Genomic DNA, 16,810 nt, shown 5'->3' on the forward strand with positions numbered 1-16,810 from the left:
GTCGGGAGTGAGGGGGTGGGGATGAGAGCTTGATGAACAGGCTAATGGTTGAGTGGTATCCCCCTGATCTCTTACAGCTGCTGTCTCTGAAACGTCCAGGGTCTGCTATTTAAAAAAAAAAAAAAGTTTAATGTGATGCTGATAGCTGAGAGGGCAGGTCACAGATGGTCGGAGCCGCGCAGCGCGCTCCTGCCGCACATGTTACTGTATTTGACTGCAAATACAAGCAGAAGTGACGCGCAATGCAACGAGACGCGGCTGAGGATTCACACACATTATAGGGCTGTGAATTCCATCCGAGATGCACATGAAGCACGTGAACATGAAGAGCATGAAGCACGTGAGAGTCGCTGTTGACCCCAAATCTGTGGAAGCCCCCAAGGTGCCAGAATTTAGTAGGACAATTAAATTAGAAATTCAGTTAGTTTGAAAATGAACCATTAACTGAGCTCATAACTGATCATTCATTGTAGTACTGGGCTGCTGACTTCAAGCCCCTAGCTCAAGTATTTTAAACTACATTAATATAAAGTACAGCCTACAGCAAGTGAAAGTATATCTTCAATTTAAATTACCATTTTGGCCTAATTTTTGGTTTGGTAGCTACAGTATGTGCAACTCACTAATTGCTGCGCCACCAAGAATCTTTTTTTTTTTTTTTTTTTTTTTTTTTTAACTAAAATGAACTCTGGCCACCCAAAGCATGCAGTTTATTGACAGGGGGTAATTGAATAAAAACTGTGACTTAAAAAATGAAAAAAAGATGCATTACTATTACGTATGTGTTGTAACTTTGAATGTGTCAACGGCGACTTTCGTTTCCACACAAGACGCGAACAGCCATCTCCTGTCTTTGTTTGGCATATCCATCCATGCCACCTTCCTCCACATACGGACACTCTTGCTCTTTGTACTACATAACATACACTTGAAACTTGGTTATTTTTCGTGACATAGGGCATTTGGCCTTGGCAGAATAAATGTCATACATCTTAAAATCCAATAGATGGTAGTAAAGATCAGCAGCATCAAAATAAAGCCATTGTGGAAATACAATAACTCCATATCACAGATCACAGTGGTTTCATGGGGAACAGTTGTATAATGTAACATTGCCACAATTCTAATAATTTTTTTTTTTAATCAAACTAAGGTGTGCCCATGGAAACATAGATATACACATATCATGCATATCAAATGTGACGTTGTAATTTTTTTTTTTAATACATTCATATATATAGTGGCTCTGCTTGCACATTTACATATCATAGCATAGGGCTGGGCGATATGGCAGAAAACTCTATTGCGATATAAATGTTTTATATTGGTCGATATCGATAATTATTGATATTTTTTATGACCTATTTAAAATAAGGTCCAGGAGAAAAATACATTCAATTTAAACATTTTTATTTTAAATTGAACCCTCCTCTGATTATAATCCCCTCAGCTATCACGGCAGAAAAGAAATGTCAACACAACCGTGGAAAACACTCAAATAATAAATATTAAAAAAAAGTGTAAAAATGTAAACAGAGAAACCTGAGAACTTTTTTTCTGCAGGTTTAGTGCAGGAAGTTCACAAGCTGATTCACCTTCTGCTGAATAAAATGTTTTCAGATATGTGCAGTGTTTTGGAAACATAGCAGAAACTGAGGTAGACTTGACTGAATTATGAAACCAGCCTAGACATATGAACAACTTTAGTCACTCTTCTTACTCTAAACATACATGATCTATTCAATTATATTTTTGTTGCAGGTGTTAAAAAAAAAAAAAAAAGCACATGTAAGAGATGTTTGTAACCTGGCTCCTCCTCAGTGCTCAGTGAAGCATGTCTTTAGCTATATGATATGCCGCTGCCTCCGTTACGTCTTTGTGCCTTTTAGATGATTTGTCATCAGGCACTGAAGCAGATACCTCTGCATGGTGGTCTGCTGCTTGTGCGGTGGTGCTGCGGTGGGCGGACGTTGTGGTATTACCGGTCGGGCTGCACGGTGGCGCAGCAGGTAGTGCACACACCTCACAGCAAGAAGGTCCCCGGTTCGATTCCCAGGTCAGGCCTTTCTGTGTGAAGTTTGCATGTTCTTCCCGTGCATGCGTGGGTTCTCTCCGGGCACTCCGGCTTCCTCCCACAGACCAAAAACATGCACATTAGGTTAATTGGTGACTGTAAAAATTGCCCCTAGGTGTGAGTGTGAGTGTGAATGGTTGTATGTCTGTATATGTTGCCCTGCGATCGGCTAGCGACCGGTCCAGGGCATACCCCGTCTCCCGCCCACTGACAGCCGAGATAGGCTCCGGCCCCCCCCGCGACCCCGAAAGGGATAAGCGGCATAGAAAATGGATGGATGGATGGTATTACCAGTCTTGGTGGGGACGACAGTCTTGCATAAGTTACAGACCACATTGGTCTGACTACGGTCCGACTTATAAAATCCAAAAAACTCCATACTGGCGAGCTGACTTTCCCTGTGTTATCGACAGTTTCTTCACTCGCTGCAGCGCTCACTTTCTATTTCTCATCTCACTCCTCGCGGAGCATCAAGCACGAGACAACGAGATGGTGCAACCGAACTTGATAATGTTACATGACTGGCGTGTTAGCGTGTCTCTCTCACTGATTAGCAATTACTCCCTATGTTGCTCGGTTACCTGAGAGCGAGTGCCTTTGTTCATGCAACCAACCTCGCTTTGCAACTTCAGGTTTCTTCCGAAGAAGAAAAAAAATTATCAAATGTTTTATCGAACGCATTTTTTATTGATATTGATGACATGTCTATCGCGAGACATATCGCTATCGTTTTATCGCCCAGCCCTATCATAGCAGAGTGGGCCCTTGGCCTTGGCAGAGGTCTGCGCTTTCTGACCTCTAGCTTCATTTTACATTAGAAGCTATGCCTGAGCACCACGGTCCAAGGCTTGAAATTCTGACCTGCACTGCAGCTTTAAAGAGGCAGATTGCACAACAGATGAGAGGTTTGATGTTACAGATTACCTTGGCTGCACCCAAAATGACCACTGATGCTGGCTTGACAGCATGTTCATGGCAGTTTTTGCTGGTTGAAATGAGAACAAATTCTGGCGAAATCAGGTAGAGCTGAGAGCATTAATAGACACAAATCGTAGATACATGAGTGTAGTGTTCAGTTCTCATCTTGCCAGGAGCATGCTGGCAGCAAATCTGCTCATTACAAGCAGCATCACCAAGAAAGTGAAATGGATCAAAAAAAGGAAACTGTACCTTCTTGCTGGCAAAGATGTAGAGAATAGACTGAAGAAGAGACAGAAACCCATGGTAACGACTGGAAACCTGTGGCCTGCTCCTCCAGGAGACAGGGACACAGAGACCAGGTATGCTCAAACAGAGAGAGAATGCTTGGCAAGTGCTTGAGCATGTGAACACTTTGATTTGGCTGCACTTGATCCACTTGATAGCTTTTGACTTATCACTGACCACAATCCACTGGTGCCCCTAATGAACAGTAAAGACTTTTGACAGTGTGGGAAAGGTGCTGGCAGCTGCTGATGAGACTTATGCACTTTAATGCAGAGGCTGTGTACACACCAGGGAAGACATTAGTAGAAGCCAGTGTTGTCTCCAGAGGCCACTATTACCTTCCAGACCACTCCAAAAAAATAGGCCTGGATCTGTGTGAATGCAAGAGTCAGTGCGATCTGGTGGTGTCAGACTACCAATACAGGTAGTTCGAGAAACAAAACCCAAAGGGTTTCACACAAGCAGACACCTTGGCTGGAGTGGCTGGCACACCACCGTCACTCACTCAGGTCCAGTGAGTAAACCACCCCCTCGGCTGGACAAGGATTTTCTTCCGAGTAAGTAAGAACAACAGAGACAGAAAAGAAAAGAGACGAATTAGCTGCTGTTAAAAGAAAAATGAATAAATGCTAAAAGAAAAATATTTCCCAAAAAAGAGATTTTTTACCAGTTCAGTGTTGAACTTATGTAAGGAAAATATTGTGATACATCATTGAGGGGAAGATGTAATGAATGGGGATTTCTAATGGTAATGGTACCTTGAAGGCATCAGCACACATGTTGTGATACTTTGATACTTTCTGTGTGTTGTGTGCACGGTGGCGCAGCAGGTAGTGTGCGTGCCTCACAGCAAGAAGGTCGCCGGTTTGATTCCCGATGCCCTTTCTGTGTGAACTTTGGATGTTCTTCCCGTGCATGCGTGGGTTCTCTCCGGGCACTCTGGCTTCCTCCCACAGACCAAAAAACATGCTCATTAGGTTGATTGGTGACTCTAAATTGCCCCTAGGTGTGAGTGTGAGCGTGAATGGTTGTCTGTCTTGTGTGTTGCCCTGCGATCGACTGCCGACGGGTCCAGGGTGTACCCCGCCTCTCGCCCTCTGACAGCTGGGATAGGCTCCGGCCCCCCCGCAACCCCGAAAGGGATAGGTGGTATAGAAAATGGATGGTTGTGTTGTGTTGTGTTGTGTTGTGTTGTGTTGTGTTGTGTTGTGTTGTGTTGTGTTGTGTTGTGGACAGCTCATTAAAGGCTGCTGAGTTTTCCTACTTTGTTAGATGTCAAACAGATATTAGAAGGCCTGTACATGATTTGGTTTAATACACTGTATTTTCCATTGGCCCTCTCCATTTCCTTCATACATTCATTTATACAGTTTATTCTCTGGCATGTATGGCTGCAAGTCTTTTCGTAGTCAATGAATCTATAATTTTCATTAAATCTTCATTACTCCTTTCATCAATAAAATGTTGGCACATAACGACACAAGTTCTCAGAGCTCAGAGGGGACTTACTTTGCCGGCTTATTTTATCAACCAACAGTCAGTATTAACTTTATAGGGAGAAGAGACCTTTTCACATTTGGAAAGCTGAGACCAACATTTCTTTGAACTGAAATGGCAAGAAATTATTATAGCTGACAATAATTATTTTAGTTATTAATTAATACAATTGCTGATGTGGAGGCAAGCAACTTTTTTGCTTCTGAGGTGATCAGCTCACAAATCACTGTCAGTGTTTTTGGTGCTGGGTTTAAAAAAAAAAATAGATTGTTTGATTTTCGACTGCTGCAACCTGTTCTCTCTACCTTATTGCATAAACCAAGTATTTCACTAAATAAAAACAACTGTTTGGAAGCCCAAGTAACAACACATAACACCTTTCTATGGCTCCGATCCAGACTCCTTTAAGATTTGTTGCTGATACAGATGATCTTCATACCTGTTATTAAATTACACAGCTGACCAGTGTGCACTCAAAACTACTACTGTACATGATTGAGCATGATTTATTGCAAGCATAATTTATGTGCATATATGCTCAATATACCTTGTGCAATATTTTTTTTAAATGCAGCAGAAGATGTGCAATGTTGATAAAATATCCGGCCAGCTGACAGCACAGGTGTCGCCTGGTTAATCTGCACCTCATTTTCAGGAAGTACTTGATCCAAATGCCAAAAATTTTATGATAATAAAAGTTTATCTGTGGCTACTGAAATTGATGCAATCTGTTTTCTTAGTGAAGACTGTAACATCAGAAAATGAAGTCCGTTTGCACAGGCTGGTGCTTCCCTCACAAATGATCTTTTGCTGAGTAGAGACACAAACTTACAGCGAGCACTTTGAACAGAAAAGAATGAACTAATTATGAAATGCTTTTCATCTGCTGCCAGTGTGGGGTGACAGTCAGTCCCATCTTAAACTGACAATTTGTTCCTGGACTGTTGTGCAAACTCTGAGAGAGAGAGGAGAGAGAAATTATTCTAAATTCATCAGTATCAGAGTCAAGTAAAGCCAGTCTGAGCTCAGTCACTCCCACCTGGCCACACATCATTTTTTCACATTTTCAGCACTCTCAGCGTGCTCTCAATGTAGAGCCTGTCTGTAAAATAAATAAATAATAAATGCTGGGTTTAAAATTTTTCTTTTTTGCCATTTATTCAGCCGAATTTAATGAAAGTTTAAGGATAGAAAGCTTGGCTTGATACCGATGAAATTAATGTAGAACATATTCAAAATAACAATAATATAGAATAATTCGTTCTGTGATCAATCCAAATGAAACTTTTTTCAGTCTATAATGAGAATTACAGGCATGATTGACAGTAACCAATGGAAGTTTACTCCACAGTTCTGCTCTATGCAGGTAATTACGAAATAAATGTCTGTTCCCTACAGAAAGAGCAATAAGGACTTATTTTCAGTGAATACTGATAAACCTGCAGTACCTGATTATTTATCTCCATATTATTGAGTTAAAAACCTTCTCTGGCAACTACATAAATTAGATCAAACATAATTTCATCAGAATAGTTTCACTAAGACACAGGGGGATGTCCTTCCACAAAGTCTTGTTGAAATGTTTTTATTCATATATTTTTTTTAATATTGTCTTATTGTTGTTTTTAGGAGCTGTTTCAGGTGCATCTGGTAATAGATGTTCAGTATCATTTGCATTATAACATTTCAAAAGTGAGAAAACACTTAAGGGAACAGCTTCAAAAACTACTCAGAACTGTGTCTGGGTGCCAGGGATCTGAAAGTGATGAAAAATTTTATTTATTTTAGGGAATTGGATAGCTTTGTCAGCGTCACAGCTTCCTAACATGACCTCAGAAACTTGAAGGACATCATCGCAAATGATGTAACAAGGTCTTAGTTGACTCAGTCTTCCTCTGAATTGCTTTGCCGATGATGACATCTTGAAGAAAACTGTAGTGGACTCTTGAGGCTCAGCTGCAGATGGAGGTCCCTGTCCTGCCTCTATGTGCTATTTCACATCTGAGGAGGGTTGGAAAACTAATTCTAGTGTCACACTGACCCACAGGGAGCAGGACGAAACAAGTTCAATCTAGCCTGCGCATTGATGCGTTCACATTCATGTGTTTTATGTTGTTTGACTGTTGTAAGTAATGAAGCGATGCCAAACCTGCAGGGTAGAAAAAAGGTTGAGTTTTCGAAATTTCTCCATGGATTTGAATACTAATTTGAGTGCAATGATTAGTCTGCAACATGTATTTGCTCTCCTGCTCCTCCTGTCTCATTTTAAAAAGAGGGAATAAACAATATAGCAGAAGTCAGCTCTATTCAGTCAGTCAGAGTGCAGCAGAAATAAAGATGTGTAGCTAGATTTAGGTTTGGCTGAGCTCCAGCTTCACGCTTGGCTGCTTCTTCATTTACAGAATTTATTGATTCATTTTCTCCACTGCCTTAGTGTCATCTTTAACCCTGCATATTTAACTGTATTATTGTCGCTCTGTTGTCTTTATTTCATACTTGTACTATTCTCACCCTATTTGCTTTTGGTGATACATTTCTTTTATTCCTTTTTGCCATTTTACAACTTATTTCTTTACTAAAACACTTAAGTACACACAACTCAAACTTTGTCCCAGTGTTGATACTCAGGCTCCCACCAAGTGATTGTGTCAGTATGGTGTCAAGTTATCATTATCTCCAGAGGGGCAAGAGGCACTGTATATATAACATCTACTTTTTTTCAACCAGACACAGCAACAGATTGGTTTTGCTGTCTTTGCACCAAGGAGATTCAGTTAACCTGAATGCATTCAAAGGTCACAGGGTGCTGCAGCGAGTCAGGCTGGAGGGAGGCATGGGACAGGCTGCCAGGCTTTCATCAAAGGGCTGAAACACAGACAAACACACTAACACGTCTGCAGGAGAATGTAGCGTCTCCAGCACACCTGAGTTACTTGTTGTTTGATTGGAACCCAAGAAAACACACACAAAAAAACTCCACTCTGACAGATCCTGAGCCTGGCAGTGCTCTGCTAACAATGAGGCTAATGAGTAACTGTGCCACCTGGCAGAAAGCCACTTACTACTATTATTTGCACAATATAACTTGTTGGACAATTAAAAATAAATGGCACGTTAAACAAATACCAATCAAGCTGTTAAAAATTTGTCTTATTGTATTTGTATGAATGCAGTTTACATTGACATTAATATCAGTGCTTGAATTGAGACATGTCCTCATCAGAGAAGCAACAGCATTGATCTTTTGTTCAAGCACTTCAAACAATGTTTGTTTACTTCTCCTAACAATCAACCTGCAGAAGTAGCATGGCATTGTCCAAAAAGAGATCACGGTGAAAGTGAATTTGCGTGGTTCTTTCATAACGAGGTCCACTCATCAACTTTGACACACAAATTGGTCTCAGGACATGGGGCATCACCGACCTTCAGCACCATCTATTTTGTGTGGACGTGCAGGTGTTGGTGTGCATTTAAGACATGCTTTTGTCCGATTTGTCCATTGGCGGCTGAAGCCCCCTCCCTCTACACCTTTCTGATGCCAGTGCTGAGGAGGAGCGGCTGCACTTGTAGGATCTTTCCAAACCTGATAACTCGTCAGTCCCAGCCACTTCAAAAAAGAGTTTGGACAAAATCTTTTTTTAAAACATCTGAATCAGCCTCTCTCTTTGTCAGTCAGATGTCCTTTATCGTACGTACAAACAAGTGCATCATGATGAATGCCTTCCAGGAAAGACTGCCCCTTTCTATCATAGCTTTTACACAACAAGTAAAGGTGTAGCTTTAAGGTTCATTCTTGACCTGAGAGGTGGCCGCTGATGAAAGTAATCACCATAAATTTCATGTGGTAGCACTTTTGGTGCTTTCTATCATCATCTTCATCATATGGACTTGCTGGGATTTCTGGCATTTGTGATTTTTTTTGTTTTGTTTTTGTCCAAACAAGTCTGGAGAGGACAAAGAAATCGGTTGCTCTCCACCTGTCTGGGATGCAACATGTGGCTCAAAGACAGCAGGATAAGAGACGTCCGACTCTCTGTCGGTGAGGAGTCACGGTCTAGGACTGATGTAGAGACAGCAGACAGGGCCAGCCAGAGGGGGTGCACATCACTCAGCTGCCTTTACTACTACGGTCTTTTCATCCTTTGTTTTTGTCTTTTAACTTTTGTGTTTTAAATGTCCTCAGCTCTATTTTGTGTTTAATGAGGAACATTTTATGCCTTCTTTAAAGCACTTTGAGTTACCTTGGTGTATAAAAGTACCAAATTAAAGAATTTGCCTTGCTCTGCTGCCTTTGTGGCAATACTTTTGAAGGCTGATTTTCTTGACAAAGTTTGAACAAATTTCAGACTAAACAAGACCTGACACTTCTGCCATAGATTTTCTTAACAAGACATTTATTCACGACAGAATACAGAGTACATTGAAACAATAAGAATCAATCAGTGCTGTCTGTAAATAAGTGACATTTAGAGAAAACTGAATGATAAAGGGGAGAAAAAAACAAAATACTTTTGTGCCTACGAGGCTGAGCCTCTGTCAAACCATAAAGCCAGTGATGAAACGGCCTGCCAAGATATATAATCAGTAAACAGAGTCCAATAGTATATGTTTTGACTAATAGAGCTATATGCTGTGGTGTTTACAGGCTGGTGTCTGCAGTGCAGTGTTTGTTGTGGTTGAAATGAAATTGGCTGATATGCTGTATTGGATTATAAAAATAGTGTACTCTGTACTTCACCGTTATCTCTGTTTTAATGTTCTTGCCTTCTTTGCTTCCATGTATTTGTTTATTTTTACACAGGTGCATAACAGGACAGAATTAACTCATTTAATGCAAAGTACTTTTCCACAAAACAAAGCACAACTATAAATTTGAAATGTGAGGTTTAAGATCAGATGGGAAATTTAAATTAGAGTATTTGTTTCTGCTAAAGGTTTAGTGTCTTCAAATAACCGACCAAACCTAAGCTCACCAGTTGCACATTTGTCGAATCAAGCCAGTTTAAAAACTTTTCCCACCGTAATGCCATATGTACTTGTTTCACAGGCCCCTTTTAAATAGACACAGGATCTTTGTTTTTCTTTCAATTCAAGTGCTTTTGAAAGTCACCATGGTAACAAGAAGGAAGTCTGGCATCAGGGATGACAGACGTCTTGCAGTGCCGACAGGTACGGCTTTGGATTCTATTTTTTTCCAGAGTGTGAATGCCGCATGAGAATAGCAGTGTTTTATATGCAGCGAACCAGCCGAGTCGGGATGGTCTGTATAGCTAGGACTGTTTGTTTGTGTTTGTGTACAGATAAATTAACATCGGTGAATTATGGTTGAGTAGAGTGTTTTGTTACTGAGCTTTTCAGACAAATTTAGGAGGGTTAATTAGAATTAAATGAACTTCACAGACAATGACTCACATTTTTCTGTTTTGGCCAAAAGTCAGAACTTCCAACAGATCCTTTAATACTCTCATCCTTCCCACCATCATCTCTAAATGCACAGGGATACCTCATTACAGCACAACCACATCTTCCAGGACAGCCTTTGTATTTCCACTTTGAAATGCCAAAGTGCATGCAACAGATCAAAAAGGCCAAAGGGTTTTCTAAACCCAGAGTGTAATCCAGGCATGAACAGGATTACTGATTATTTTACCTGCGTCATAAATCCTCAGTACACAGATAATGACCCAGTCTCAACTAGTAGCTCATCATGTTCTTTTGGAACAAATAAAAAGTTGAATCCAACTACAAACTGGTGGAATAAACAAAACTAAATGTGTGTCTCTAATAATAAATGAACCATGAAATACATCACCTCCGCTGCTGCTGGAGAATTTATATAGTCATACTTTTGTCCGTTTGTCCTGGGTCAAAGTCACAGGAAGACTGTCTGAACAACACTCGCCTTACAGTCAGGCACAGTGCCAATATGCTGATGTTGCATCACGTAGTCATTATGATCATAATCATCAAGTGCCTTCAAATTAAAGCTAAGAATCAGCACTTTAACTTCGCAGCCATTGTTTCACTTTAAATACAGTATGCCGGAGTGCAACTGTGAGAGGATCTACTCTTGAATCACAAAAGCTAACCTGCACCCAGCTACACTGGATACCTTCCCACCTTAAAGGTCCCATATTATGAAAAACCAACTTTTTCTGGGTTTTGGGGTGTTATTTTGGGTCTCTGGTGCTGCCACACACATACAAAGTGTGAAATAAGACCGTTCGCGCTATTTCCAGTGAGATACGGATTTCTGAAAACACCCTTCCACACGAGCCATTTGCAATTGTCGGTTGCTAATACGCAATAAGGGAACATGTTCCCGCCCACCAGCCAGCGCTCCCTCCCCATCTCCCCGGTGTCTCTCCACCCACCAGATACAGCGCTACCACAGATACGCCATTTCGTTATCGAAAGCACCGTGTAGGTAGGGGCGCTACACGCATGGTTCTGTTGTTGGCTGTAAAGAGCAGCACAAATCGCTCCATCGGCTCCCAGCCGCAGAGGACAAAAGAGCGGCGTGGATTGAATTCATTTTTGAAGGCAACGTCCCCGCTACAGTTGGCAAAAACCTGCTGGTGTGTGCTAACCACTTCAAGGCTGACTGTTTTTCCAACCTCGGTCAGTACGAGGCAGGATTAGCCGAGAGACTTCATCTAAAGGAGGGCTCACTTCCAACTTCGCGTAGAATACCTGCAGAGGAAGGACATGTAAGTATACAAATAATTAGCTGTGTGTTTTTTTTGTAGATCAGCGCGAACTCTTGCGTGTTGTAGCGTGTTTGTTTTGCCGTTGAGAACGACGTAAGGCTAACCGCTAGCTTCGAGACTACGGCTTCAGCCGTCAAACGTTAGCTCGCTGCTACCGTAGCTTCTGGTACATCACACCACGTTTCTGGTCTTGTAAATGATTTAGCGCATGTCCGAGGGAGATGCCAGCATTTACAAATGTTTAGCTGTGTTCATTTTTCAGTTCTACACGAACTAACAAAGTAGCGTTTTGCCATATAGCACAAGCTAACGCTAACCGCTAGCTTCTAGTTAGCAATCAGCACGGTCTTCATATGCAAACCCAGCGACCAGGTCGGTCAAGCGATACATACACGGTGGCTTCACCGGGTTTGGAATTTGTGAAAATAATGCATTTGGAAATATCTTCTAAACTGGTGTATGTTAGAAAAGCCCAGGGCAAAGCGAGTGTATGGTTGAGACTGCTACATCCCAGCACAATTTACACTCCAAGCGTTTTTTCTCTGGATTTTATTTATGAGTGATCCTTTTTTACGCTGCATGCAGCTGTTGGCATAGCTATACACGTAAGATAAAGCTGATGTCACTTCTCTCTTTTTACATAGGCCAGTGCATCATTACAGTTACCTGCTGTTGATCAAGTGTAGCAGTGAGCTGTTGCAGCCTTTAGTGCTTGAATTGACACTGTAACAGTGCTGTCATGTTTTACTCCTAAGTATGGCCTGTTATCATTAAAATATACTTTTGCACTGCATTACAGCGAGAATGCTGTTAGAGGACAAACCACCACATCATCAGGGGATCCTCTTTTCAAATTGAGCTTTCCAAAGTTCATGAAGAGAGAGTGCAGTGAAGACTGAGGCCACATTCGTGTTAACTTTTTTTTTTACTCAAGAAACAAACATTTATACTGTACATGTCACACAATAAATAAACCAAAAACTACACACTTAACCACAGAATTCAAAGTGCAAAATGTCACTATATTAACAGTTGTTGAATAATCCAATAAATGATACTAATGATTCATGTTTTCTGTGTGTCTGTGTATTGCACAGGGTATATTGATGATTTGATGGACATGCACGTGATGGGATGACTACACAAATCTTCTGGCCAAGGAAGCTCCAGCACCAGCTCACAAAACTCATATAGGCTAGATACCTGTAACAACTGAGAAAATTGAACATTATGTTAGTCAAAAGGTTCTATAATGTCAATATCTGTATTCACATTTTTCTAATATGGATTCAGTGATTCCTTCACTTGTACTGTATTTCCATGTACAAATATTCATGTCAATAAATATGTATTCTATATCTATAAAATGTTTCATGTGAATAAATGTGTAATATACAGTATTTGCTAAGAAAAAACTTGGCTATATGTTCAAGAAAAGATATAACTGACTTTATTTAGTTTATTATGGCGTATGAACAATGAAGTTAGTTAAGATGAAACTCGCTGCTCTGTCCCCCACAGCTGTAAAGGACCGTAGTCAACCCTGTAAGTGTTGTATGCACATTTAGGCAAACAGGTTCGAAACCTGGATGGTCAATCATGCCTGGAGGCCTTTCATCCAGCTGCTGCAGCCGTCTTGTAACCTGTTATGCATAACATAAGGTCAGTATCTACAGTGGCATGTTTTCTGCAATCATACACTGCAATCATACTGTAAGTGCAGGTAAAGATACTGTGACCTGTGGCACCTCCTGGCAGCGTATATGTTCTCAGGCTCTGAAAGCATTGTTACACAATTTCCACATATGTACTGATACAATCAAATAAAAAAAAAAAAGACAATTCATGCACGTATAAAGCTTAAGAAATAAGAAACGTTGCATACCAGCATTTTCAGCCAATAACAGCACCCCTTTTTTTTTTTTACATTTGAATGTGTGTGCTCTAGCTAGCTACTTTTCCTCAGCCTGAAGTGAATGGTCAGTAGTGCTGCTCAGCAGTGTCGTCTGTGTGCTCTGCCCCTGCATGTGTAAATGAGACGGAGCGCTGAAACTAACAGCGCAGTTAGACTGGTCAATGTCTCAGCAACCCAGTGACTACTAGAAACCCCCTCCTCTTTACGTAAACAACCAGGACCTTCGGACTCTCTGCTTTCATATGATACCAGGCTTGTGTGGTTTGTGTGACGTGGTGAAATCAGCAGACGCGCTAAAGTGGACATAAGCTATTTCAGTGTTTTCGTCACATGCCCATATGATTTATTGCTGTATGAATTATGTTTCGTTTGGGTGCAAATGCTTGGTAGAGGCTTTTAGCTGAGTTTCTCCCCGTCATTTTGGTATGCTACAAGTTAGGATTGGTGCTTCCTAGCGTGAGCATTGACCGTCTGAACTGCGGGCCTCTCATGCTGCCTCCTGTACAGGCGGTGCTCATACTGAAGAGAAAAAAATAGAAAGCCGTTTTTAGACTAACCTTTCAGAAGCGTCCTGCTGAATTCTCTGAGGTTCTGTAGGAGCCTCCCCTCCTTCAGGATCCGATTCAGGTTCGAACACGTACATTCAACTACTGACGAACTCGGTCTATTTACTGCCGCCATGTCCGCTACTTTCACATGCGTAGTGCAACGTGAGCCTACGCTCTCCCCGTTACCATGGTAACATGGGTGGGACAGCAGCAGCTCATTTGCATTTAAAGCTACAGACACCAGAAACAGCACATTCTGAAAGGGACTGAAATAGAGGCAAATAGAGGGAGGCAAGAATCTTTTCCTGAAAGCTATTTCCAGCAAACAGCTTCAGAAACATGTTTTATGGAAATCATAGACCTATGTAACATATTGAAAAAGCTTCATAATATGTCACCTTTAAATCTGCCTTCTCACAGTTTATCTCCTTGTTAGAGCACAACATTATTTGGACAAGTTCTAGTCAGGGTTTTGAATGCACCACAGCACTCAGTCTACTCTCATGTAAGAGTTACAAATGACTTATGAGCTGAACCCATTTAGTCCATTAATTGATTAGTTGATCATCAGAAAATTTATTTAAAAAATCTGATAATCCATTTATCATTTAAGTAACTTTTCAAGCAAACTGCTGAAATTTAACTTCTTTAGATTTGGGACTGTTGGTCAGACAAAAGCATTTGGCGACATCAGCTTGGAATGACTTGTACTGGACATTTTTTAGCATTTTGTAGACTAATCAATCAATTGACCAAAATAATTGGCAGAGTAATTGTTTAGGAAAAAATTGCAATTGTTTAGATTCCGGTGGCACCAATGGAGTCGCAAAAGTGACAGATGATTGGCTCAACAGTATGAGTCATCAACATCTTTCACTACTCTATGCAGACACTTTAGAAAACATGTCTCTCATGCAAACACTCAGAGACTACTCTACAAGAGCACCGCCTTTACTTTTGGAGCAGTGCAAACGTTCCTGAAATCAGCTGCAGAGGTTGTTCAGGTTTCTGAGCTGAAAGTGACAGTGAACAAGTCACCATCACTTGAAGTATTTGAAACATGCACATGTACTTCCATATAGCACATTTCCATTCCTAATAAATACAGCTTACACTGTATTTATTCCTAGGGTCCAAATTTTTCATGTCCCTGTTTGTCCCTAGAGGTGGTTGAGTGACATTGGTGTCAGCTGTGGACCTCTTTCAAGAAGCAAGTTATCTCTGGCCTCCTCAAGGTGACTTAAATGTGGCAGGCAAACATGTTTTTTACACAACATTATAATCAATACTGTGTTAATCTAATATGAACCTTTCAAGAACAAAGTTCAGCTGGCATTAATAATACAGCTGACCTTAAAATATGACGAATTTGGGATTCTTTGCTACCGTGTCCAAACTCACATCACTTGAGTATAGTTGAAACTATATGACAAAACCTAAAATGATTTCTCTTTTATTGAGGTTATACTACACAATCTTAAATGTGCTTCAACATTTTTCAAATACATGTAATTGTGATCATTTAAAACACTAGATTTTGTTGAGCAAATTAACCTGAATTTTGACTTTCACATAATTTTCACATAATCGTTTATTTGGATATCACTTGAGTGTAGTTTTAGAAAGGAAATATTAATAAGCTTTATGTCCTTTTAATTAAGAAATTCTTTGAGAGTAATCTGGTTCACATGCCAATAAATTCCATTTCTGTTTGCACTCCTTTATGTCTTTACGACTGACTGATACTGTTAGATTTCACATTCAGATCTGAAAGAACAAGTAATCCAATCCTCTTTACAAATAATTATTCAGAGTCTATTTCCTTTTATGTGGGGGTGCTAACTAAGGATCCATACACCCAACACAAGACCTGAGAAGGTTTTGGAAAGTGCCCTTTGTTTGCTGTTCTGATAGAAGTCTAACACAGAATGTGCACACATGGTGCCGGTGCTGGATAAAAGGCTTAAAGTGAAAAACAATGAATTGCCTGAGCAGTGGATCGTTTTGAAACCTTGTTGGGAGAGTAATTTATTGCCAGCGTTGCAAACTCTGAGAAGGTCCTCATCAAGCAAAGTGGTATTGTAAGGCTTACATAGTGAGGCAAAAAGAAACATAATCAGCTGATCGTATGCACCTGTATAAGCTTCACAATACCTGCACAATATCCACAAGACCTTCTGAGAGGTCACAGCATTGCAAATAATGATTCCTGCTTGGTGCCTTTGTGCTGAAATCTATGCAAAATTTGCAAAGTGTTAAGATATGCATGCCATCTGAATATTTTCATTAATAACTGTGAACTGTTTTAGCTTAGATCACCACTATATTTACAATCATAAAGGAAACTGATGAATGGCAGCTTTTTAGAATGTGCTTTAACTCTGAAGTATATTTAGTTTGATCCATTTTATATAACGATGACCACCACAACACAAGCAGCAGTTTAATACATTCAAGTCAAATCTTGCATTCATGAAAACATCAGTATTAAAGATTACAAGTCAGTTGTTTTCAATGACTTACACTTAAATAAATGAAAAGATGTGTAAAAGTTGGAACTGTAAGAATAGTCCCTCTGGAGAACAACCCAGTGTCAAAATATATAAACTGTTAATGTCTCGTGAAACAAGTGATGCCTTCAACCTACTTGTGGACTACACATCACACACCAAGGCACTGTGACTGTCCTCTGCATGATGGACTGACAGGTTGAAAACAGTGGTAAAAAACAATCAGCATGTCACACAAGTTACACTGCCTGTATGGCAAGTTTAACTTTAGATTCTTCATTTCCAAGTAAATGTGACCGCACGACAGGGAAGCTTTACATTTAATATTGATGACAGGTAATCAAAAGTCA

Source organism: Chaetodon trifascialis, chromosome 6 (assembly GCF_039877785.1).
Source record: "Chaetodon trifascialis isolate fChaTrf1 chromosome 6, fChaTrf1.hap1, whole genome shotgun sequence".
Taxonomy (NCBI): Eukaryota; Metazoa; Chordata; class Actinopteri; order Chaetodontiformes; family Chaetodontidae; genus Chaetodon; species Chaetodon trifascialis.